The 25,839-nt window shown below is 44.6% G+C and overlaps 1 pseudogene; it reads right to left on the bottom strand.

Moving 5' to 3' along the window:
* Nucleotides 1–201: 201 nt before the first annotated feature.
* On the bottom strand, nt 202–1,078 carry LOC131905044 (small ribosomal subunit protein uS2-like; annotated as a pseudogene).
* Nucleotides 1,079–25,839: the final 24,761 nt, after the last annotated feature.

The raw sequence follows: 25,839 nt of genomic DNA, 5'->3' as shown, positions 1-25,839 counted from the left end.
TAGTAACAGGACTGAGTTTGGAGTGATGGGTCTCTACTTGGCCATCAATCTCTGAGTGGCCTCGATCAGATTCCCTTTTCTTCAATGAGAAAAATTTAGGAAATATAGGACAGCATAAAGGATATGACATTTTTTCCAGCTTTTAAGAACTTTATTTTCCTACCACCATTCGCCCTCTGCTCAGGGGTTCTGCAGAGGAGCTCAGGACCACTCAGTGGTGATGCCAACCCACTCGGCGGTCTGAACTGTGGGAGCTGCTGACCAGTTCTCAGTAGCTGGCTGGGCACTCCAGTGTTCAGTAGAGAACTGCTGGATGGGCACAGAGGGCACCTATATACCCCCAGACCAGCTGGGCACCTCTGGTTGAGCAACAGTGAACTCAGGAGATGGTGTGGTCCATTCACCCTGAAATTCCTCCCTGGTCACAGCCTTCTCAGCAGCAGCCTGCTCCTCCTGCTCAATCTCCTCGGGGTCTCTGTCGGTCAGGCATAACCTCCCATGGGTGCTCACAGGAGATAGTGCCATGCATGTGGAGTACTTCCTGGCCAGGATCCACCACATCAGACACACTGAGTGAGCTCTCTTGTTACTGCATGGGATGGGAATGTCCACATAGTACAGGGGAGAGTCTGTGTCACACAGAACAGTGGGGGCAGGTTGACATAAGACGCCTCTGTGAGGAGTTGGTGGTCACCCCTGGGATCAGTCACCACTAGAAGCTGTGACTCCCTGAAGGCTGCTTGGATCTGGTTAGTGAAGGTCCCAGGCATGAAGTGGGCATCAATTGGAGTAGCTCCAGAGGCAGCAGCAAGCTTCAGCACAGCTCACTGGCCAGTGTTCCTGGAGGAGAAGACGCTGACACCAGCAGGGTTCTCAATGGCAGTGGCAGCCCGAGCTGCAGACGACAGCTTCTCCCGGGTCCTCTTCAGATTCTGACATAGGTACCGTCTCTTTTCCTTTTGTAGAGGTACTGCTCCATCTGAAAGTCAAGGTTGGTGCCACCTAAGCGGGTTCCTTTCACAAGGACTTTGAGGACACCCTCCTCCTTCATCTGCAGGACACCAAGGGCTCCGGACATTGTATAAGTTTCCCTTTAAGTTACCATGGGAATCAAGAACAACGCTGTACGGACCCATCCCTGGGCAGCACAGAAAGCAAGACGTAACTTGGAAATGTACCCCAACCTCACCACTTTGAGCTAATCATACCTGCCCAATAGATAAGTATCATTTCCTGGGTCAAAGGGTACAAGAAATTCAAACCTTTGATGGATATTGCTAAACTTAGCCTTCAGAAAGATTGTGCCACCGTGTGGAGCACTGGCAGTCTGGAGAACATGGAAAGAAATAGCCATTGGGAGATCCTCGGAGCCCCGTTTTACAGTTGGCTGGCTTGGCACTGCGTCCAGAGCACACATTTCAGTGGAGGCGGTGTTCCAGGGTGATGGATACAGCCACTTTGACACATTTGTAGACCCTGTATGGTCTCTATCCTGAAGGTCCCGCCCACAACACACCACACACTTCATAATGCATTCACATCCAATCACATATGTATTTTTACCCTATAGAATTGTTAAGAATTATTTACTTTTCCTCATTTTTTAAATATATATAAATTTGGATACAACAATTGACTCTCCACACTGGCCTAACTGGCATATCACATTCTGTAAATATTTACTAACTTCGGCGTGCACTGATTTTTACTTTCCGATGCTCCTCTCATTTAAGGAATTGTTGCCTCTCATGAAATTTTAAGAATGAGCACAGAGGGATCTATTATGTACTTTGCCCAGGTCCCAGTGGTAATATTTGATGACTGTGTGCTGTGATCACAGCAGGACATGGTATGGCACTGCCAGCTCATGTCATCTCGTTCAGGTTCCTCCTCTTTCACAGAGAGTGTGTGTGTGTGTGTGTGTGTGTGTGTGTGTGTGTGTGTGTGTGTGTGTTGGCTATTCAGTTTTATCACCTCTATGGCTTGGAACGCAGTCAAGACACTGAACAGTTCTGTCACAGACCCCCTCATGTATTCTTTTCCAATGTTCTTTTACTGTCTCAAGGAGAACAGTTTTTAGGTCTCAATTTTTTTTGTTGTTTTTTTGTAGCTATGATCTCTAAGCAGTGATTCAAGTGTCTGAAGGATAAAAATGCTCTGTTGTCAAGGTGAGCTCATGACCATTTACATACAGGGTAGATGTGCTGTCAGTAGATTCTAAGGGCATCTATTTCATAAGCTTATAAACACTATAGAACAGTTACAGAGGAATCTAGCCTTGGAACTGAATAGTCTGGGATTTTAAATTCCTGTTCTGGTGTTTCTTCTTTTTAAAAAGCTCTTTTTATTTTTATTTTATGTGCACATGTGCTCCACCTGAGTGGTACACCATGAGCATACAATACCCACAGAAGCCAGAAGGGGGCGTCGGATCCCCTGAGACTGGAGTTACAGACCGTTGTGACGCGCCACGTGGGTGCTCAGAACCAAACCAAAGTGGGTCCTCTGGGAGAGCAGTCATTGCTCTTAGCCGCTGAGTCATCTCTCCAGCCTCAGCACCATTATTTCTTAGCCATGTGGCTTTGTACCCGGTACCTCTGCTGCCTGAAGTTTTGTTTCCTCACTCCAAGCTCAACATGTTTAGCAGTATTTCTGCTGGATCTGTGTGGGGTAGAGGGGTGCAATGGAGTTGCAGGAGCTTCTCATAAAAATCCATGAGCAGGAAAGGAGGACTTCCTGGGGATTCTCCTGGGAGAATCCTTCCTGGGCGAGTGCAGAGCTCCAAAGGCCACCCCTGAGTGTAGGAGCAGAGCTGGACTGGCCCCAAGCAGAGCATTTAGCTCTTGCCTTGATGCTATTAAATCTCTGAGAGCAGGGCGCATCACTTGTGCCCTGGGAGAGCAGTTTGAGGTGAGGAAGGGGCCCCTGCTGAGGTCGGCTACAGCAGGAACCGTTCTGAAGGGACCCCTCAATAAAACTGACAAGGGATGGGGCCGTCGGCCGGCTCGTTTTGCAGCCACGTCAGCAGCGGTAGAGTTTTAGGATTGCCACCAGGTTCTGAGTGAAATGCTGAAGTCTATTGCAACCTGATTAACAGCTACTCCGGGGGCTGAAATAAGCCACCTGGCTGACTGGTGGAGAAAAATCCCTTCCCGCATCAGCCTGGCACTCTATATCATGTGCGGTCTCGGACAAGCTGAAAAATGAGTTAACAACTCCAAGCCTGTTGTGAAACTCCTGAGGAAGCAGTTACGCAGGAGCCCTTCCAGAGAGAATTGGCATTTTGTAGACAATTGACATCCAAACTGATGCATTTATTAGAAGACCTGGGTTCGAGACCTGTCTCTGCCACAATGGGCAGTGCCAATAAGACAAGTCCTCTTCTGTGGGAGCCTCAGTTTCTTCAGTTAGAAAATGAAAGGACGGTGTTTGATGACCCCAAAGGATCCTTCAAACCCCAAGGGAGCAACACCTGTGTCTGCTGTCCCCAACACTTCAGGTGGTGCTAGGTACATCTCAGAGAATGTCTCCAGCCACTGAGGTTTCCTGTTTGTTAGAAAAAGAAAAAAAAAATTGGTCAGTGCAGCATGCATTCTACTGACTGAGCCATCTCCCCAGCCCTTACATATATTTTATTGTTAATTTCTAGGTAGAAAAATAGTACCTAGTTTAACCTTCTTTATACTGCAAGTGGCAGGCAGCCTGACTTGACTTTGCTTACACAGTAAAGACAGTTTATTCCCTCATATAATTGGAATGTCCAGACATGAGGGCCAATGAGGTCCCCGGGGACAGATTTCTTCCTTTCTTTGCCTCCAGGATGGGTTCTCTCACACTAAGGCAGGCTTAGCCCATGACCGTGTGTCGGCTACCCGCGGCTCCTCAGTTCAGTGCTCCGTGGCTCCAGTGACGGCGCCTGTCTTTTCTTGTCCCAGGAACAGATCCAGACATCTATTCTTGCTGTGGGATAATCCTCTAGTACACTATAAAGATTTGTCACTTGAATTGGTTTAATAAAATGCTGATTGGCCAGTAGCTGGGCAGGAAGTATAGGCAGGACAATCAAACTAAGGATGCCACAGGTAAGTGAGTCAAAGGACAACTTGTGGAAGTTGGTTCTCTCCTTCTACCGTATGGATCCCTGGGGTCATCAGACTTGGCAGCAAGAACCTTTCTCCATGGAGCCATCTCACCCCAACCAAGAAAATGTAGTTTCTCGAGAAAACAAAAGAACCTCCAAGGAATTGAGGGAAGCTGGGCTGGCAGAGGGAGAAGCTGAAACCCAAAAAAGCCCCCAGCTCATCCACAGAAGCTCTGCAGCTGGAGGGGCCCTGCAGTTTCTTACCTTAAAGAAGAAGCCAGGCCCTTCATCCCCAGCATCTACTAGGAGGCAAGACATTGCTCAGGGTGGCTCTGGTTGTGGGCAGTTCCTTGTGAATGTCTGCCTCCCCACTGGAACCCAGGCAGAGAGCCGCAGGCCCTGCTGCAGCCCGGCATTTTAGAGGGAATATTCCTGGGAAGACAGGAATCCTTGCCTTCCACTTCTTACTTAGTCCTTCCTACGACACAAGAAAGATCGTTTTCCCAAACATCATTGCAAGCACTTCTTCTCCAAAGCTTAAAATGTGATTTCATATAAAAAGAGTCATGGCGGAAGGGGAGCTAGGCATCAAGAAGACCCGAGTATGAATCCTAACTCGGTTATTTTCCAGCCGTGTGGACTTGAACACACCTCTGGAAACATCATTTTCATCTCCTAGAGCAGGATCCCTGGGCTTGGCACTCCTGCACTTGGGCAGGATACGTCTTGCTTTGGAGGCTGCATTTGTCTATACTGCAGGAGGCTTAACCTTGATTGTGAACTTGGCAGGATTTGGAATAAATGAGAGTACAAACCTCTGGGCATGTCTGTGTGGTGATATTGTGTTCCCCAAAATATTGTGCACCCTAATAAACTTATCTGGGGTCAGAGAACAGAAAAGCCACTAGATACTTAGGATAGGCAGTGGTAGCACACGCCTTTAATCCTAGCATTCCAGAGGCAGAAATCCATGTGTTCAAGGATACAGCCAGGCATGGTGACTCACGCCTTTAATCCCAGAAAGCGAGCCTTTAATCCCAAGGAGTGGTGGTAGAAAGCAGAAAGGTATATAAGGCATGAGGACCAGAAACTAGAAGCATTTGGCTGGTTAAGCTTTTAGGTTTTGAGCAGCACAGTTCAGCTGAGAGCCATTCGGATATGAGGACACAGAGGCTTTGAGTCTGAGGAAACAAGACCAGCTGAGAAGTTGGCCAGGTGAGGTTAGCTGTGGCTTGTTCTGTCTCTCTGATCTTCTAGCTTCACCCCAAAAACTGGCCTCACATTTGATCTTATTAATAAGAACTTTTAAGATTCATGCTACATGTCTGTGAGGGAGTGTCTACATAAGGTTAATTGGGGTGTGACAGCTCACCTCGCATGTGGGTGAACCTGAGCATCAGCATTCACTTCTCTCTGCTTTCCGACTGCAGATGAGGTATGACCAGTGTGGCCTTAAACTGCCACCACCATGATTTCCCCGCCACAGTGGACTGTGTCCTCAGACGCTGAGCCCCAACAAACCCTTCCTTCTGCTGCTTTTATAAGGAGTTTTGTCACAGCCATGAGAAGGATAACTCACGTAAGGCCTTTCCTCACCAGATCCAGGGCCCTGTGTGCACCACCCCCACTCCCAGCTGTGACAATAAAGATACTTGCAGACATCGGCAAATGTTTCCTGGGAGACCGTGACAACCCCAGATGAGAACCACGGGTCTAAGCACTTTCTTCTTCGTGGAATGGTTGTAAGAGTTAACCAAGATAAATCTGTAAGCACTCAAACTCCCAACCATGACTCAGTTGCGTCTCCAGTGCCATCCCTTGTCCCCACTGCTGCCCCGCTGTCAGCTGGCCACAGTCTGGGGAGCCCCAGAAGACTGGGTACTTGTTCACTGAGCACTTGCACTACTGAGTACTTGTTCACACTCTGTTTTGTACCATTGTGTAGAAATATCTGGACAGTAGAAGGCATTAGAAAGCCTGTGGAGTTGAAGTCAGACCCGGTAGTGCCTCCCAGGGCCATTTCTACCCGGCATCCTGGTGAGAAGCCTGGGACACAGTTGGTGTTCAGGGTTAGCTCTCTATTTCCCTTATCCTCCCAATTGTGCTGTCCTCTTTGAAGGACTGGAATACACTTTCTGCTTTTGTTCAGGTGTCTAATGCCTAGAACGGGAACTCAGTAAGTGTGGTCTCATAAGGCCGTTAAGCAACTCACGTTAGGTCCCACACCAGGTCTGTGACCTTCTTTCTTCAGGAAAGCAAGCCATGTGGTATGGAGCTGCCCAGCCACATCCTATTCTGATGTCCACCCCTGCAGTCTTCGGAATCTTGGAATCTTCTGGAAGGCAGACGTCTGCCAGCCAGGTTGGCGAGGTTGGCTCCTTACAGTGGTGGGAAGGGGACTCCATGCCTTTGTGACTGGCATCTTCGATGATCCTTGGTTTTTACCACATTGCCCAGTCTCTACCTTCATCATCACATGGCAGACTTCCTGGTAGAGTAACGGTGACCAAATTTTCTCTCAATCAGAATGTTAGTCCTGATGTGACCTCATCTTAACAAATTACATCTGCAATGACGCTATTTCCAAATAAGGTCCCGGTCTGAGGACTGAAGGTTAGGACTTCGCTGTATGGATTGAGAGGAGACCCTGACTCAACCCACAGCAGTCCGCTGAGTTCTAGGGCATATTAAATGTCAAATGCTATAGATAAACTCTCCAAGTCGTCTATTCCTTTACAGATATGGAAGACCAGGTTGATTACTGCTATCATAACTCTTCAAACCTACAACGGGCTGCTTCTTCTACACCAGGAAGTGGGCTGGGTGGCAGAGGCTTTAGGATGAATGAGATACAGTCCCTGACCCAAAGGATGCCCATTCTAAACAGAAATGCAGGCATAAAGAATGGCAGTCCCAAGGGTCTCTGCAGCTCTATCAGTTTTCCTATTTCAACACGACAAAGTGCACATCTAAGGCCTCTGGGGTCAGAATAAATATCCTGGATGCCACCAAAGAATGAAGAAAGTTCATTGTCCACACAAAGTCTTCCCTTTTTTCTGTCTTCTCTATATCTTTGGAGGAAAAAATTTAAAAGTGTCATGGTCAAACACGACTCTGATTTCTTGTGCAAAGTTTAAGGTGACCTTTACCCTTCCTAATATATCATTTTGATGAAGCCAAAATTTTCTGAGATTCTTGAGACTAGCAGAAAAATAACTTCCAAAACTGGTCCCAAATTGGTAACTGAAGATAAGTTGGAGGGCAGTTCTTTTCTCAAGTGTTACCGTATATCTTTCTTCATTGCGTGTTGATAGTGTATTAAAATTGAAATAAAAATAAAATATTATCCGTGCCATTAAACCTGACCAATTCTCACTTCACTAGTCTCCAAACCCCTATTCTTGCTAAAAGATGGACCCTTTTAACCCACTCTTGGCAAAGACGTACAGCAGGAGGGAGTCCTGAGAGGCGGGACCTTCATCTTTTGGAAAAAAAAATCTCCTGTCATCTTTCAATACTTATGGAGCACACACACGGTGTAAAGCACTGCATCACAGGATGTCCTTTGCTGCCAGAAAGACACCGGTGACAGCCGAGATGGTAAATGGACTAGGGGCTTCATGAGGACAGAGTTTTGGGGGGAGCACCTCTGGCATGGGTCCAGTAATAGGTGCCACTCACACCCCGGGAGATCACCCCTGGGATGCATGGCCCCCAGCCTAACTGTGAACATGCAGTCTAGCATCCCTGGGAACCAAAGATTTTCACTGGAGAGAGTTCAAAGGTGAGATGAAATTCTGAGTCAGAGAGAGGAACAGGGACGCAGGAGCCGAGTTGGGTGGGTGGAGCAGAAGGCCACTCCTAGGTTGTATAGTATGGGCCAAGGAGAAAGGATGACAATAATCCCACCCATGGTCTGCTTGCCAAACAGGCTGATGTGGGCACCTTCTGCCACTGTTCTGAGAAAAAGGGGTATCATTCTGAAGTTCACACTACACTCTTCATGAGCTGGTGGTACCCTACACTAGAGAAGTGTGTGTCTCAGTTACTGTTGCTATAACAAAATATTCAAGATTGAGTAATTTGTAAACAACAAAAATGTGTATCACCCTGTTCTGGAAGTCAGGAAGTCCAAGATATAGGCACTGAAAAATTTGGTGTCTGGGAAGAGCTGTTCTCTGCTCCCAAGATGGCATCTTCTTGTATCCTCTTGTGGCAGAAGGGATCCAATGCATGCAAGCTATCTGCAGCATCTTTTATAAAGTCATGAGTCCCATTCATGCTAGCAGAGTCCTCTGACCGAATCACTCCCCCTAGTCTTCCCCCAGTGCAGTCACCTTGGTGATTATGATCAGCATATGCGTTTGGGGGTGCATGCACTCAAGAGTAAGCTATGACCCAAAGCCAGACATTCTATGCTCCAGTCTTAATTCGCCCACACGTCTGCCTCTCCCACACGTCTGCCACTCACACCACTTCTTCCCCAGCCTGTAACTTCTCCAAGCTCAGTTTCCCTTCTGTGGAATGCGGGATAAGTCCATCCTGTCTGCTTCATAGGGTTGATCAGAGGATCCCGGTTGAGAATTGGAGGAGCAGAAACTTCTGTAACCTCTTCTTGTCTCTCAAGTGCTCCAGAGTCACTGTGCTCTGCCTTGTGGTTTTCCTAACTGAGCCCTTCTTTTGCCTCCTGCCTGAACCCCAGCTCCACCCTGAACTGAGATGTGACAGCACTCAAAATGCTCATCATGCAGAATGCAACCATACACTACTTACCTAGGACCCAGGCCATGCAGGTCCAGCATCCCCACAGAAAAAATCTTTCAGACCAGCTGTTATCTTTTGGAAAGTAGCCATCCCCCTCTCTGGTAAATTTAATATTTTTTTTTAAAAGCTACTTGGTTCTGTAGTTTATGGTGTATCTAGATAAGTAGTTAGAACCTGCTTTTAATCAGAGTGGGCAAGTCATAGGTTCTTGTTCACAATTTCAACCTCGTAGCACACACTTCACAGACTTGCTGTAAGGATTAAGTAACAGGGTGCGTTTGTAGTATTTTGCACATCTTGTGACAATGGAGCAGCTAATTTAGAATTTACAATTATTTAGGAGAAAAGTACTGATGTTTAAAGGGAGTGTTCCCGAGAGGACTAAAGTGTTTCTTCCTAAGGATCAATTAATTAGTTAAATGAAAAAATTAATTGGGTTTGAGGGCATATGCTCTGTGTCAATCGCTACGAATCTGATTCAGTATATCAAATTTGCTGTCTACCCAAACTTCATGCCTCCTTCTAGCAGGGCTGGAAATAGATTCTGTCCCCGTTGAGAATGTCTTTTCAGATCCTCTGCTCTCTCTCCACTTCAGTCACAACTTGAAGTCTCCTTTGCTTAATGCTTTTCCACTCATCCCAGCCCTAAGACCTGCTGTCCCAGTTTTGCTCAATTCCTCTGGGAAAGGAACATTAATAAATGAATTTAGAGAGTGTGTAGGCTAAGGTTTTGCCAATTTGACACAAGCTAAAGTCATTTGGAAGAGGAATCTCAACTGAAAAAAATACCTCCATCAGATTAGCTTGTGTGAAAATCTATGGGAGATTTTATTGATTAATAATTGATATGGAAGGGTCCAGCCCACCGTGGGGCAAGCCGGGTCTGTTTCAGTTCCTGCCTTCAGGTTCCTGCCTGCAGGTTCCTGCCTTGATCTCTGGCCTTGACTATCTTTGATGACAGACTGTTATGAGGAACTTTTAGCTGAAATAAACCCTTTCCTCCCTAAGTTGCTTTTGGTTATGGTGTTTATCACAGCTGTAGAGACCCTAACTAAAATAGGTAGGAAAGATAGGAGTCCCTTAGTGGAATTCCAAAAGGTACAAGCTGATTCAAAGGTAAAAATTCAGGATGGAAGCAAAACACACACACACACACACACACACACACACACACACACACACACAGGGGCAGGGGGGCAGGGAGGTTTGCTAATCAAGCTTTCACCTTGCATAGCATATATTGACTTTAAAAAGAACACACAAGATCACATTTGGGCTGCAAATAAGAGCCACTGTCCCAATGTTAGGAGATTTTTTTTCTTCACCTAAAACATCAGAGGAAATATGTATATATTTAAGTAAAGTGATGTAACTAATGAGAGTTTTTTAATTATACTACTGGAGTTAGGCGATATTGCTAAAAATTTCATCCAATTACCCGAGACATTTAGGGAATGAACATGTGTTCTGAATTTTTTATAGCTACCTAGCTTGAGACAAAAATGTGTTTGTAAAGTTCTGCTGCTGCTGCTGCTGCTGCTGCTGCTGCTGCTGGGGGTGGGGATGGTGTGTGTGTGTGTGTGTGTGTGTGTGTGTGTGTGTGTGTGTGTGTGTGTGTGACGGAGGGATGGCTTTCTTTTCTTCTTTTTCCCACACCTTCTCCTTTCTGTCTCCTCTACTCTCCCATAAGTTGTCACATCAGGTGGATTCAGACACAGGATGCCTAATCGGTGGCTACAGGTGAGACGTAAGCAGATGTGACCCTCACAGCCATTGTGCCAAGTCCAAGAAAATTGACAGGATGAAAGATGTTGGCTTTTATTATTTATTTTTTGAAAAGGAGAAACATTTGGGCAAGACTGGGACTACTTTTGAGAAATGAAAAGTCCAATTTGGTTAGGTTAGGCTGCAGATCCAGGGATGACAGGAGCCTGAGAAGCCGTTCTCAGGACCAGAGATCCTCTGTCAGCCCAGCTGCCTAGCCAAGCATCCTCCCCATGTGAGTCCCTGGCAAGGTGTGCCTGCGTCCTGCTCAGGGAGTAACAGTGGGCAGCCTAGCCTTGGTGGGGCGCCACTGTGAGCAGCCAATGCCCCACTGTTCCTCCAAAGGTCTCTGCCCTCTCCTTTGCCCACTCTTCTTTCTGTCTTCTATGGTGATATTTTATTTGTGCTGAAATGTGATTTTATTTGTATGTTAATAAATAAAGTTGCCTAGGGGTCAGAGCTAATAGCAAGCCATAGCAGAAGTCTGGCAGTGGTAGCACATGCCCTTAATCTGATCACACGGCAGGCAGAGTCTGTGTGTTCAAGGACATAACCAGTTTGGAGACACACGCCTTTAATCTCAATACCAACCATAGAGACCTGGAGGTCTGTATAGACAGGCAGAGACAAGGAGGTCATGTGGTTGGGTTTACAACCAATGAGAAGGCAGAACAGAAAGTCAATAAAAAGACAGACACACAGGAAGTAGGTCTCTCTCTGAGGGGAAGGACGGCAGCGGCAGCAGGTGGTAAGAAGGCGGTTTTAGTCTCAGCTCTCAGCTACTGCTCTGACCTCTTGGGCTTTTAACTCTGCATTTGGCTCTGTGTTTCTTATTTAATAAGACCTTACATCTACAGTCTTCTCTCTTCCCCTGCTTCCTTCCTCCCCTCCACCTGGGTCACATCTGGATTTCCCTGTCTGTGACGCATCACATCTCTACCAAGAAGCTCAGTTCTGGGTGTCAGAGCTCAGCGGCCAAGGGTCCTCTTCCCTGAGGTCTACAGCTCCACCAGGCCCTTGGCTCATACAGGGATCCTGTCAGTGTGTTCATAATGGCCCTCACAACAGTGCACTACACACAGTAGCTCTGAGATAGACTTTTAGCATGAAGGAAGAAAAAAGGCATGACCCAGCCCTTCCAAAGCACTGGAGATGTCTCTGAGCCTTTCCTACCTCCTAGCCAGTTCTCCCTCCTGGGGAAACACCCACTGCCGGCGCATCCTCCAAGGCGGTGGCTCCCTCCTCTATCACTGTATCCTCATCCTATCCAGCTGGTATCCAGGTCACAGTGTACCCACTCACCCTACTGTGTGCAACACTCCACAGGTACAGGGCTTTCTGGGTTGCAGTCGATATTGGGGAGCCCTTGTGATGCCTCACCTCACTTTATGGTCACTCAGACGACAGCCATCCTTGCAACCGAAGACGGTGACTCCTCTCTGTACTGTTTCATCCATCTATTCAGCAAAGACAGGATGGTGAGGACTTGAAAAGCGCATTGCTGTGGAGATACTGACAGAAATGCAAATTAATAAAACAGTTTTTGCAGGGTGATTTGACAACAGATTAAAAGACAATATTATATGCATAATTGTGGACTTAGCAGCTTTACTTCTTTGAATTTATTCTAATGGAAATGATTTCAAATGTGCCTAAAGTTTTACCCAGATAGGCGTTCATCATTGCTGATGTTTACAAATGTAAGAAACTGGAAATCCACAGCCAGCGGGGTTTTGAATGAACACAGGCAAAAATCTTTAAGGTGATTCTTAGTAGAGAAAGTTTAACAAAACTGTATCAGGTAGTCACTGTTACCCATCAACAGAAGAGAAAAATGAGACAGAAAATCTCACCATTGTGACTAAGATGGCATAGTATATAAACGATGGAACTGGAAGTCCAGCCTAAGCTATCTACTGCAGAGTCGGCTTCTTAGACCCTGTCTTTAGATGTACGGCAGGGGACAAGAGGCCCGAATGAGCCGAGTTTAGAGAGCGAGGAGACAGAAGTGGTGTGGACAGAGAACTTGACTACAGTGTCCACTGTGTTTTTTCTACTCTCTCGTTTGGCCTGTTTCTAGTTTCAAAAGCAATCTTCTTTAAAATGGTGTTTCTCTGGCCTCTGACCCCCAGGACACACACTTCCCAAGGTTCTGTTTGGTACTTATGATTAGATTTTAGTTCATATCCCCTCTATGTGCCAGCATCCTCATGAAGTGTACTAATAATCATATGGGTCTCTTGTCTCCTTGGTCCAGGGGGTCTGTTTCTAGACCTGCTCCTGCATATGGCTTATCAAACCTTTGTGGTACTCAAAGCTTCTAATGCAACAAAATGAAATAAAAAAAAAACATTCAATTTGGTTGAATAGCAACTAATACCCAATATGAAACTTTATTGAATAAAGTTTTATTGGTTTGGGGTTCAATGTGACTCAATGGTAGAGCCCTGGCCAAAGAGGTATAAGCCTTGGTGTCTATCCTCAGCGTGGAAAAAAAGATTCATCAGCTTGAACATAGAAAAATGATAGTTAATAATTATTGACCTGGCAAGATATGGATTTTATTATTGTTGCATGGGTCAGAATGCATAAGAGGGTCCCTTTTTACTGACAACTTAGAAATTTTATTTATGTAGAAAAATAGGTCATGGTGCACACTTCTAGAGTTTAAAGCATGCATGGGCTCTGTCATAAGACCCCAAATAAATAAATAAATAAATAAATAAATAAATAAATAAATAGAGCTGGCAAAGCACGTAACCGAGTCATAAGTGGGTTTCTAAAGGCTATGGGGACTTATCCTTCACTTTTATCTACTTTTTGTTGTCTGCAGTTTACCTCTTGATTTTCCCCAGTAAACAGAATGAGCTCCTGTAATGATTATTTTGCATTATGAAAGAGTCATTTGAATGCCTGGCTCCTCTTGACACTAAGGATAAGAATTTACATGTAGTGGAGGGATCGTATTAGAGCTGAGAGGTTCTGAGAGCCTGCACCAGCCTGAGCTGTGGCAGTCAGGTGCAATTCCAATTCCCAGTGCGCCGAGGCTGTGACAGGGAATCATTGCCCTTGAAATGGGTTTGCATAATATAAAAAATCGGGATCACCTCTCACTGACGAGAATGTTAACATTTGTGGGAGTTCCCACGCCTGCTCGGAGGGAGAGTCCTGTGACATCGTGGCTGTGTGGTATGAACTCAATCACTTGCAGAAAATGTGTCATGTAATGGGGATATTACACGGGGTGGTATTATGGAAAATCCTAATTGGTACCAAAGTAATTCTTACTAGAGTGGACTATAAAACCTTGAGTGCCATTCAAACTAATCACCCCTGTGGCATTCTGAGCAAATGCAGGTTAATGGTGATGATCTTAATTTTTTTATTAATTAAATTAAGTACATGATCTGACAGTATAAGCCCATTGTCGGCGTTCATCATGCTGATAATGAATGGCTTGAACACTCAGCACCTTTGGTTTCACAGAGCCCTGAGCTCCTCTACTCACCATTAATGACCTCGGACAGATCTCCAAGTGGCTCATCCAGGCTGAGAGACAACAAATAACAAGGCCGTGAGCCAGAGACTGGGTAAGCCAGGGGTGGGGTGGCTGTGGTGGTGGCTGGGAGAAGACTCCGCCCTCAGCTGTGTTTGTGAGGCCTGCATCTTGGATTCCTCCTTAGCTGTTGATTTCTCTGAAGAGTTAGATGCAGGAAAGAGAAAGAATCCAAACAGTGAATGTGAAGGATGCAGATATAAAAAATATGAGACTATGCCAGGCACGAATTTTCTTCCTTGAAAATATCAGATGTGAAATTGTGTGTTTAAATATAAGTAAATGTTTAATTGCTCAGGACACTAGGTTCTGGCTCCCTAAGACTAGGACAGAAATGAGGCCTTAGTCATTATTGTTTCCCATCTACCTGACACTAGGCTTGTTCTAGTTCATTTCTGTTGCTGTGACAAAACACCATGACAAAAAGCAATGTAGGGTCCATTTGTCATACATTTCCAGGTGAGAGCTATCACTGTGGGGAAGTCAAGGCAGGAAGGGCATTCCTACAGTCAAGAGCAGAGCAAATGATCACAAGTGTGCTGCTTCCTTACCTGCTTTCTGACCTCACCATCATTTCTCCATCCTCAGACAGTTCTGGACCGTCTACCTAGGGAATGGTGCTGCCCACAGTGGGCTGGGTCTCCTCACATCCATTAACAACCAAGCTCATCCCCCATAGCCACGTTCACAAAGCCAACATGGTCTAGAGAATTCCACATTGAGTCTCTCTTCTTGGGTGATTCTAGGTTATGTCAAGTTGACAATGAAAACATAAAGCCCATAAGTCAATAGCCACTGTAAGCCTTTATTTTACTAAAGACAAGATGGCATGGTTAGACTTGCTTTTCCCTGTGGGTGTTCTCTGCAAGATTAGTCCCGCCAAATGTACTCTAAATTAGAATCTCCAGGTAAACAAGTTTGAGGAATTTGGCTGTTTTTACATTTCACAGGAAATTTGCCGTGTGTGTTAGTATTATGAAGTCTGTACGTCCAAGAGAAAAGAAGTAATTCAAAGTCATCTAACCTTCAGCTTTTTAATTGTGGATGGCAATCTCTCACTGGGTCGTGTAACTAAATATGGGCATTGTCAAAATTTTGGCAACAGAGAGAGGTTTCTGAATACACGATGACCAAAAAGTTAATTCAATCTCCAATGTGTAGTGAATCTACGTGGCTTTGTTTTTTGTCTGGTAAAATTAATGATGTGTCAAAGAACTGTTTTAAAATAAACTTCTTGTGATTTATTATCAATAAATATTTGGTTTATATGCCTATTTTATACATTGTGGGACTAGATAAAGATTTATCAGGTAAAAGGGGATCACAAATGGGAAAAAAAAATGTAAAGATCTTCGGTTAACTCCTGTGTTGTCTAAATTATCTAACCAGAATTGTTTAATCAGATAAATTTCTAACCTCCCACACGGCACAATTAGCAACAGACTGAATGCCTTAGATACCTCAAGTTAGCCTTATAGCTAGGGCAGATTAAAAGATTAATGTGGGAACAATAATGTCCAAGTACTTCTTAAACCTTGGCATCACAGAGACCTCCCTTGATTATGATTAAATTTCTAATGAAAAGCAAGAACAACAGAATTTCAGCCTTGGAAGGGACCTGGGACATCATGCATCATAACCGTGAATGCATTGCATGGATTCCCTCCATGGTACCCACAATGTATATGCTGCAGTGTCTGCTTGAACACCTACAATGGCAGCTTAGGATCTCCCAGAACAGTTGATTGAGTTATGGCCAACGTTCCTCTCTTACTGAGCTCAAATATGGTTCTGGGAGGTTCTAGGTCTCATTCTAGCACAACAGAACCATCTCCTCTCTCAAATCTTTGTAACGGTTCTTATGTACTCAGTCAATGTACCTGGAATTTTCTCTCTCTACACTTCAAAGTATACTAAAAATAAATAAGAAAAGTAATCATGGAAATGGTAAGTAGAGTTGAAGTGAGGCTCGTCTTCATAGTGAAGTTGTAGAAATAGAAGAAACATCTACTGTGTTAGTCAGGGTTCTCTAAAGGAACATAACTGACAGAATGAACATATATATTAAAGTGGATTTATTAGATCTCTTTACAGGGTGTAGCCCAACAATGGACAGTCCAACACTGGCCGTCTCACACTGGAGAAACTGAAAACCTGGTAGTGTTCAGTCCACAAAGCTGGATGTTTCAACAGTCCTGGTCAAGACAGTGAAGGCCTGGAGGAGGCCTGGAGAGCTGCTGGTCTTCAGTCTGCATTGGAGTCCTGAAGAAGTTGTTTCTAATATCAGCAGAGGAAGGGATGCAGTAGCATTAGGATAGATGAACTTGCCAGCAATAGTGAAGGCAAGCAGGGGAAAAGCGAAGTTTCCTCTTCTCTGTCCTTTTAACTGGGCTGCCACCAGCAAATGCTGGCCAGGTTTAGGGGTGTGGGGAGAGCCTTCCTTCTTCAAATAATCTAAATGAGAAGATCCCTCACAGGAGGGCCCAGACACTTGGGTTGTAGTTGATTCCAGACGCAGTCAAGTTGACAATCAAGATTAACAGCACACCCACCTCATTGGTTCTTTTCTTTATGCAAGTCTCTGTGTTTTGTAAGAATCAGTCTATTAAGATATTATAGCCTTAATCCAAATAAGTGGTCATACTAGTAGGGTTTAAAGAAACTAGACCAGGTTTGATGGAGGATAAAGGAAATGAGTATGGGACAGTGCTGGTGATGGGAACTTGTAGAGAAAGTCTACCCATGTGTTCTGCCGCTGATGCTTGGGACCAGACCACTGGCAGCAAATGCCAGCTGAAGAGGCACTAAGGTTATGATGGAGAGTTAAAAAGAGGCAGGAGAAGGCAGTGTAGCCTCTCCAGGGATCAGTGCAACCAAGTGTCATCTATGATGCCATGGCATGGACCTCCTAATGCTGCCTAATCATGATACATGGAACATGAGCAGCCAGAGCCCAAGGGTGGGGTGGATGTCCCCACTGCTGAACCAAGAAAGGAGGCAAGGGTTGTTACAAGCGCCAAATTCTACCCCTACCAGCACCCCACTGTCCCCTTGTATTCCAGCCACATGTCTACATAGGCTGTGCAAGGTGTTTCTCTCTCCTGCCTCCAGTCTGTGGGGGGAACTCATCTCCCTGCCTGATGTGGCGTAAATATCACTGTCCTAACCACACCTGCCCTTCCAACTAGAATAATATTCCACCTTTTTCTGTCTTCTGAATTTTTCTTCCTCAGCGCAATTTGTAAGTATATATTTATTCCTTTATTAGTTCAATGAACGCATATTACTCTATATTATAAATTTTATGCCCACCCATGGAGAGCATTAGCAATGGCTGTTTAATGAATCGTGGTCAGGCTGTGCGCTGTTTCAGGAATGGGAGCTTTTGTATCCTCCTGAGGTGGGTTTTACAGATAGAATTAAGGAGACACACAATCCCAGAATGCCCCCCCCTTTTATTGATTATTTGGGAATCTCACATCATGCATCCGAGTCGCACTCACCTCCCAGTCTTCCCATGTCCGCCTCCCTTCTCTTGTGAACCACCCTACCCCACCCCACCACCCACCAAAAGTCCGTTTTGTGTTGTCTATATATTCACTGGAGCATAGTTAAAATCTTAGTGGGCAGCCCTCCAAGGAAAGGATGAGTCTTTCTCCACCAGCATCTGCCTCAGAAGCCATCAGGTGAGGAGAGCCATGCTGAGCCCAGATCAGGTCAGAGCCAGCTCTCCCACACCCATGCCACCATTATTGCCCTCTACGTCAGCTGGGGGCGGGGCAGTCAGAGAGTCCCTTTTAATATCCTGGAATTGTGCAGGGCACATGCTGCACAGGTGTGTGTGTGTGTGTGTGTGTGTGTGTGTGTGTGTGTGTGAGAGAGAGAGAGAGAGAGAGAGAGAGAGAGAGAGAGAGAGAGCCCCGTTCAGAAGTTCCTTGTATTAACACATTTAGAAATGGTCCTACCACCGGAGGAAAATCACCTGCTGTTCTTCCCATCCATGATGTCCACGCTGTAGGGATTAATAGTCAGCAGCAAGTCCAGTTATACCCACTCATCGTACATGCCCTGGGGCTACATCCCACTTCCTTTGGGGCGCCAAGAAGAGACACTCCTATCTGTGTATTATAACAATTAATCAATTGGTTAATTAGTTAGCGAGTCCTGCCCTCCTTTGTCCTCTGTCCTTATGGGTCCTGGTCAAGTATGTGATATGCTGTTCTGAGAGACTCATCGAGAAGGAGCATCGGGAATGCACACCTGACAAAGATTTTTTTTCAGTGAGGAAGCTCTTCTTTCGTACTTGTGGAAAACGAGGTTTTCCTTAAAGTTCTGATGAAAGCTGGCTGAGACTTCGCTGAAAATATCAAACTAAGATGACAACTCCTTCAAGAAGCTCCTGGCCCCGTTCTCAGCTAGAGACAGGAGAGGCTCCTAAGGAGGGAGGGCCACGGGGGAGGAGCTTCGAGTTGGGTGTCCAAGCCATCGGAACTCCCTAGGACAGAGGGTGGGTTGGGAGTTGTAGTGGCAGAGAGGGGCTGGATGGAAAGTCAGTGTCCTCCTTCCTCCATGTTGTAATGGTTTATAGGATACGCGGAGGACACGGGGCCATGCACGTTTTTACTCGTGACAGGGACTGACGTGCTCTGCTTGCTGCTTTGACAGCATGCATCTCACCCTACCCCCACCCTAATGCAGGCAGTTCCTTGATGAGATAAAGGGCGGAACCCCTGGTTTGAGATTGACGGCCTGAGGCCCCTTAGGCTGGTCAGGCTACTTTATAGACCTCCAGGCCCAGACATGGAGTCCCAGCCCCGACTGCTCCCGAGAGACACCTGTGCTGTTTGGGGAAAAACACTCGTGCCCAATTTGCCAAAGCCAGGTGTGGGTGCCCTCCACGCTCAGCAAGTCTACTTCTAGGTCAATACCCAACATAAAAGAGGAAGCCCCCTCAAAGCACACAGGAGTCATAACAGCTCCACATAAAGCTGCCCGAAGGCTCTCACAGCCCCCTTCCTTAGCTCCCTTTCCTTTTTTCATCCTACCCCTGCTCACTCCTCTATAAACACACAAGTATAAAAACATTAGAATCCAAGATCCTCAACTCAAGGAGATTGGTGTTGTGTTCGCCTTTACTTTGTTTGATGTATCATCCCATTCCATCCCATTCCCTGCAAATATCATGATTCCATTTGTTTTAGCGGATGAATGAAATATCATATTTTCATTATCCGTTTATCACTAACAGACATTTGAGCCAATTCCATCTCTTTGCTACTGTGACTAGAACAGCAATAAATGTGGGTCTGCAAATATCTGTGTGTCAGAAAGTCTATTCCTTAGAAGTGGGTTGGCCAGGTCACATGGTAGTTTATTTGTAGTTTTTTAGAAGCTCCCACACTGAATTTCACAGTGGACACACTATCTTACATCCCCACTGGCTGTGAATAAGAATTCTTTCCCCACGTGGTCACCAGCATGTGTGGTCGTTTGTTTTCTTGACAATAGCCATTCTAACTAGAGTGAGATGAAATTTCAAAGCAGTTTATATATGTATACATCTATAAAATCGTATATATTTTAAATATATATTTATATATATAATTTCATATATATATATGTATATATGTATATATCTCCTAGGTATTACTTCCATCTGAAATGTAGCAGGCAAAGCCTTTCTCCAATTGTGTAGACTGTTGGCAGTCTCCTCTGCTTTGCAGAGCTTTTAAATTTTATGTACTCTCATCTGCCAGTTCTTGTAGCTGTGTTCTATGCCATTGGGGTTCTATTCAAAACGTTCTTGTCTACACTTATACTATGAAGTGTTTCCCTCTAGCTTTTTTAATGTTTGGGTTTTAAATTATGTCTTTGATCCACTTTGAATTAATTATTTGTGCGAGATGAAAGATGTGGATCGAATTTCATTCTTCCAAAAGTGGATATCCAGTTTTCCCAGCACCATTTATTAAATAAATTGCCTTTTGTCAATGTGCTTTCTGACGACTTTGTTAAAAACTGGGTGGCCACAGCTGTGTGGCTTTATTTCTGGGTTCTCAATAATGTTCCATTTGTCCAAATCTCTGTTTTTCTCCAATGTCACCTCATCCTTGTCACCATGGCTCAGTAGTATAGTTTGAGGTAAATATTGTGATACCTTTAGCGATATCTTTCTGCTTAGAACTGCTTTGGCTCTCTGTGGTCTTTTGTATTTCTATATTAATTTTAGAATTTTTTTTTCTGTTCTGTAAAGAGTGTCTTGGGGATGCTGATTCTTGAAGTTGGAGCGAGAGTGAGCAGTGTGTGGCCCGAGTGTCACTTATTATATACAAGTGCTCAGTGTGCATTAGTTGCTCACATCCACAAAATCCTACAGGAGGGCTGATATCATAAGGCAGAATGTAAAAACCAAAGCATACAGCTAGCAAATAGGAAAATCAGGATTGATTTGATGCCAGTGTGTAGACAATTCTGCCACTCCACTGTCTACACTATGCTGACTCAATCTTCTCTGTGTCTGAAGAGGAGATTCCACTGAAGAGCTCTTCCCCACCTAAGGAGCAAGTCCATGTGCCAACTCAGAGGGATAAGCCTTGGCCCCTGCAATTAGGAAGGAGCACACTAACCAATCAGGTCACACTTCTCAAGCAGGAAGGACAGGTGTCACTACTTTCATTCCCTAAAGTTACAAATTCCATTTAAAAATGCATTTGGGGGTCTAGTTGAGCAATTTTTTTTTATAGAACATGGAAATGAAATGTGAAAACCACTGTTTTGATTCATAACAGCTTATTACAGAAAGCAATGCTTTCACTCATATCTCTGACTTGAATTTTTCCTTCCAAATTACTGGAATTTTTGCTAAAATTTCCTAGCATTTTCCGTCTGGAGGTGGGGAATAGGGAACAGCAAGGTAGGACCTGGGAGGAAAGGACTTCCCAGAGACTGTACCATTGCCAGTGTCTGGAAAAGCAACCCATGTGTTTTTGAGTTAGGAGCCTTACCGTGAAGTCCAGACTGATCTCCTCCAACCCACAGTCCTCTGGCTCGGCCTCTTCAGTGGTGAAGTCACAGGCGTGCTTCCCCACCTCTGGTTTCCATGCATTCTTCGTGCTGGTCTGGTAGCATTCATAAAGTAACTGACAGTATGGGGTGTTTTGTCCCCTGATAGTGAACAGTAGTAATTACAAATCACATTTTTCCCCCTTAGGCTAATTTAAAATGGAAGTCTTCATTGAAACACTCTTTCAGTAAAAATTTAGGTCTGATTAATAGGCAAATTGTGTCCTTAAAACTTTTATTATATTGATTCCAAAATAATCGAGTTGACCGACACATTGGACTATGTCTCCCCACATTAATGAAAAGTGCCACTATGGTTCTATTGGCTGTAATGGATAGCTGAATCTTTCTAGGAGATGTAGCTTCAGGTTTTTGGAAAGTATTAAGGTGATGGATTTTATTTCTTTTATTAGAAACTGAAGTTTTCCTTGCTTTTTTAAAAATATATATTGCTTAAAAATAAACCCTCCTTTATAGGCCTCCTGCTGCCCCCAAGGCTCCTTGTTCCACCCAGAGCTTTCTTGCTGATCAAATTTTCCTCACTCTTTTCTTTAAGCAAACACTAGAGGCTTTCAGCTGCTACCCAAGATATCACTTAAAAAAAAAACAAAAAACCCTTAAGGCAGCTTGAAAGGCCTCCAAAAAAGCATGACATTCAATCAAAGTTCAGTAAGGAAGTTTTAATGAATGAACTTAGTCAATTAGAAAGCACCGCAGCAGAGTGATTAACTCTCATTTGCGCATTAGTGTTAAAATTAATTAAAATGTTTAAGCCATGGGAGGCAGGCTACCTCGCCAGGACCTGCCTCTGTCCTCAGAATCGGTCTGGAGCCAGTAGTGATTCATCTTAGAGCGGGGAGAGAGAGAGAGATAAAAGAACAGTGGGGATGAATGTGCTTTCAGTGGTACTTAGCAGCAGGGAGACCTTGGGGACTGGAGAGCAATGCCACTGCAGTGTGACATCATGATCCGGCATGGGGACAGAGGACTCAGCACTTTTCACTGCCTCCCTCTGTCCTCTGGACTGAGTGCTGTGTGTTCATTTCTCTGCCCGGCCAGTTGCTGGAGCCTCCCTTCTCCACGGACAGATGAGCTCTGTTTCCCTGACTCTTTAAACCCTCTTGCCTACATTAACGTCCATGCGGTGGCACAAAAAGGGAGGCTTGGTGCCCTGGTGCGTTTCCCTAAGATCAACTCTGGAAGGTATGAAACTATAATTGCCTTAAACAGACTCTCAGACACACAACAATGGATTTATTGTTAAATTCCCTTGACAACATGCAGTGCAGAAACCATCTTTTCAAGAAAGCCCAAATGTTCCATTCCCATTACATTTTTAAATACCTCGTAAGCCCGGCTTCTTTCCAGAACGGTGGGTCTGTGGATCTTCTTATAGAAACCCATTACCATGTGGCTGTTTAACAAATCCGAGCCTGCTTAAAATGATAAGTGAGCCCATCTCATAAAAAGAAAAGGCTTCTTTGACAGGAAAACAATCTCATCTGGTTCTCCTTGGATAACAGATGGACTCACGTCAGGTCTAGTACCATAGCTGTTTCCAAAAAGGCAAGGCCATGCAAGGCCATACAAGGCCATGCCTATTCTGAGATCCAAATGAAAAGATTTGCAGAAATTAGTGACCTCCCACAACTCTGAGTTACTTCTACTGGGAGAAAATTACCATGATTTGCTACGGGTCTATGTTCATAACTTTAAGAACTGTCCATCTTCCTTATTTTTTACTCTATAGATTTCTTGTCAGCTTCAATGTCAGAGGTCACTGCCAGAGTGTCCCTTTGGTACCCATTAACTATAACCAGCAAACTTGTTCACTATTGATCCACTATGTCTAAGTATCTATTATGGTGGATATAAAAGGTGGCTTCACATCTTTCTAAACAGATAATTCATAAAGGCCAAGGGGTCATGGCTTGTGATATATTACTCTTTCACTGTATCTGTGAGTGAATGGAAAGAGAGGGAGGACAAGAAGCGGGTACCAGGGGTCATGAATGTTAGACTTGAGAGGTGAAAAGTTGTGTGTCAATTGGACACATTATCATCCGTATAAATAATAAAAGGCATTAATAATATTTGCTCATGACCTCATTATCGATTCCAGCAACTCAGAAGCAGAGGTTCCTTGAGTGAGTGAAGACAGGGTTGATTTTTTACACCCGAAGTTCAGCTGCAGTTGAACTTGAAAATGGAAGTCCACTAAAGACAGTAAAATATATTCTGCGGCCTTATATTGGGTCCTGAGATTGATTTGTTTTGCAGGTAATGCATCATCAGGAGGAAGCCTGTAGGACCCAGTGGGAAGGAGCTGCTGGGCCCTGCTGGGCTCAGCACATCCCCACTCTCTTTAGGAGTGTTAGATTCATCTGCTGGTTTTGAACATTGAACATTCAGCGATACACTGCCAGGGCCATTGCTAATATTGCTCAGAGTCCCCTGCTGAAGCCCAGAATCTTCTCCAGGAGGTCTGTATGAGGATGTAGTCTGTGAGCCTTGTTCACAGGGTAGCTGGGACAGGGCTCTTTTGACTCTGTTTATGTTCTTCCACCCCTGGAGAACTGGCGATGGTGTGCTTTCTCAACACTTCGGTTGGGAGAAAGTAAATTGAGATGACTCATGGTGAGAGGAGATGTTAAAATGTCATGCTCTGTAAGTTTGAATGCACCCTTCTAGTTCTGAACTGTAAAATGCAACAGAACACGGGAACAAGGAAAACAGAGAAAAAGCAGGTAGCCAACAGAAACCTCCTCAAACAGAGATGCTTTGTCGGGGAATCAAACAGCCCTGTGTAAAGCCACCCAAGAATCTATACCTTTGCACACAGGCCCACACACACACACACACACACACACACACACACACACACACACATGCACGCGCATACACATGCGCACATACACCCACACCACAGGCGCATGCACACACATGTGATGTACTAAATAAATAAATAATAATATTAGGGGGCTGGAGAGATGGCTCAGCGGTTAAGAGCACTGACTGCTCTTCCAGAGGACCTGAGTTTAATTCCCAGCACCCACATGGCAGCTTAAAACTGTAATGCCAGTTCCAGGGGACCTAAAACCCATGGCAAAACACTAATGCACATAAAACTTTAAAAATTAAATAATTAAATAAATAATAATACTAAACAATGTACTAAATAAATAAATAATGATACTAAATAAATAATAAAACTAAATAATAAATAATAGTACTAAATAAATGTACTAAAACAATTTAAATAACCTTTCTGGCAATGTGACAAGACTATAATCCTCCCCTCTCTTTTTAATCTGGTGGGGGTTGTATAAATGCACAAGCTTGTGTGTGCCTGCAGGCGTATGTGCTCTAGAACACACATGTGGAGGTCAAAGGATCGTCTTGATGCCAGGCCTGGTCTTCCACCTTGCTTGTTCCAGGACCCCTTGGTTGCTCACAGCTGTGTGTGCCAGCTAACTGCCCACAGGCTCCTGGAAATTCCACTTGTGCTTCCCATCCTGCTGTAGAAGCACTGGGATTATACACGTGGGCTACCGCGCTTGGCTTTGGGGGATTTGAACTCAGGTCCTCACATGTGCATGGCAGACATGTTACCCACTGAGTCATCTCCCAGGTCCTACAATCCCTCTCCTGAGAAAAGCATGAGAACACAGGCAGCTTTGTATGTTTCTTTCAGATCTACAACGTTCCTGAGGGTACTGCAGCTTGTTCCCTGTTCCACGTAAGGCTTTAAAAAACTGGCTGAACAATAATAGAATTTGAGCTTCCTTCTCTGGCTTCAATCAAGGGAAAATGAAGCAGAGATGAGCCAGGCATCTTAATCTTCAGACTCCAAATAATATTGTCCTCAGCCATAATAATACCCAGTGTCATGTTAGTGCTCTCTCCGGACATCTCCATTCTTCATAATAATTTTTATTTTTATTTAATGTTTGAAGATGTTATAAAAAGTGACTACTGTTTCAAAATGTGACCTCTGTGAGGTTTAAAAGCTACCGAATCAGATGAGATATGAAAGCGTTCAATATAATGTATGACTTAAAGCTATGTTTTTAAAACTTTAATAGAGATGTCTGGATCTTAGATCAGTGTTTCTGAAGACTGGCAGACAGAAACATGTCTTTTTAAAAGATCTAATTTATACACCAAACATGGCTCTGGCAGGTGCCAATCTTCTGACTTTTCTCAACACTTTTCCAGGTCCTGCGGTAGCCATCAAGATGCTCAGTATAGGAACCATGCCCTTTGTCCTCTGGAGGCTTGCAGAAGGCGAGAGAGTTATATTTGCCCTACCGGTGGCCGTACTGGTGTAGACACTATTCATTCCTTTGTTCCTCCATCTTGGCTCCATTTCATTCAGGTACCCACCCCTCCACGACCCAGCTATATAACTTAGCAGAAGCTGAGTCACCCTAGGCTGAATCAACATGGCAATCTTTCTTGCCTATGATTGATCCAACTATCCTGGCTTCAGTCAGTTTTTTAATTAGTAATGCTAATTGACCCAGAGATGGCATGTGGCTTCAAATGGGTCCATCACACTGTCAGGAAGGACAACTAGAAGAGACATTCTTTGTCCCCTCTGTGTGTGTTA

This window comes from Peromyscus eremicus, chromosome 2, assembly GCF_949786415.1.
Source record: "Peromyscus eremicus chromosome 2, PerEre_H2_v1, whole genome shotgun sequence".
In the NCBI taxonomy this organism is placed as follows: domain Eukaryota; kingdom Metazoa; phylum Chordata; class Mammalia; order Rodentia; family Cricetidae; genus Peromyscus; species Peromyscus eremicus.
Note: the sequence above shows the minus strand (reverse complement) of the source record. Positions and strands in the feature narration are given on the sequence as shown.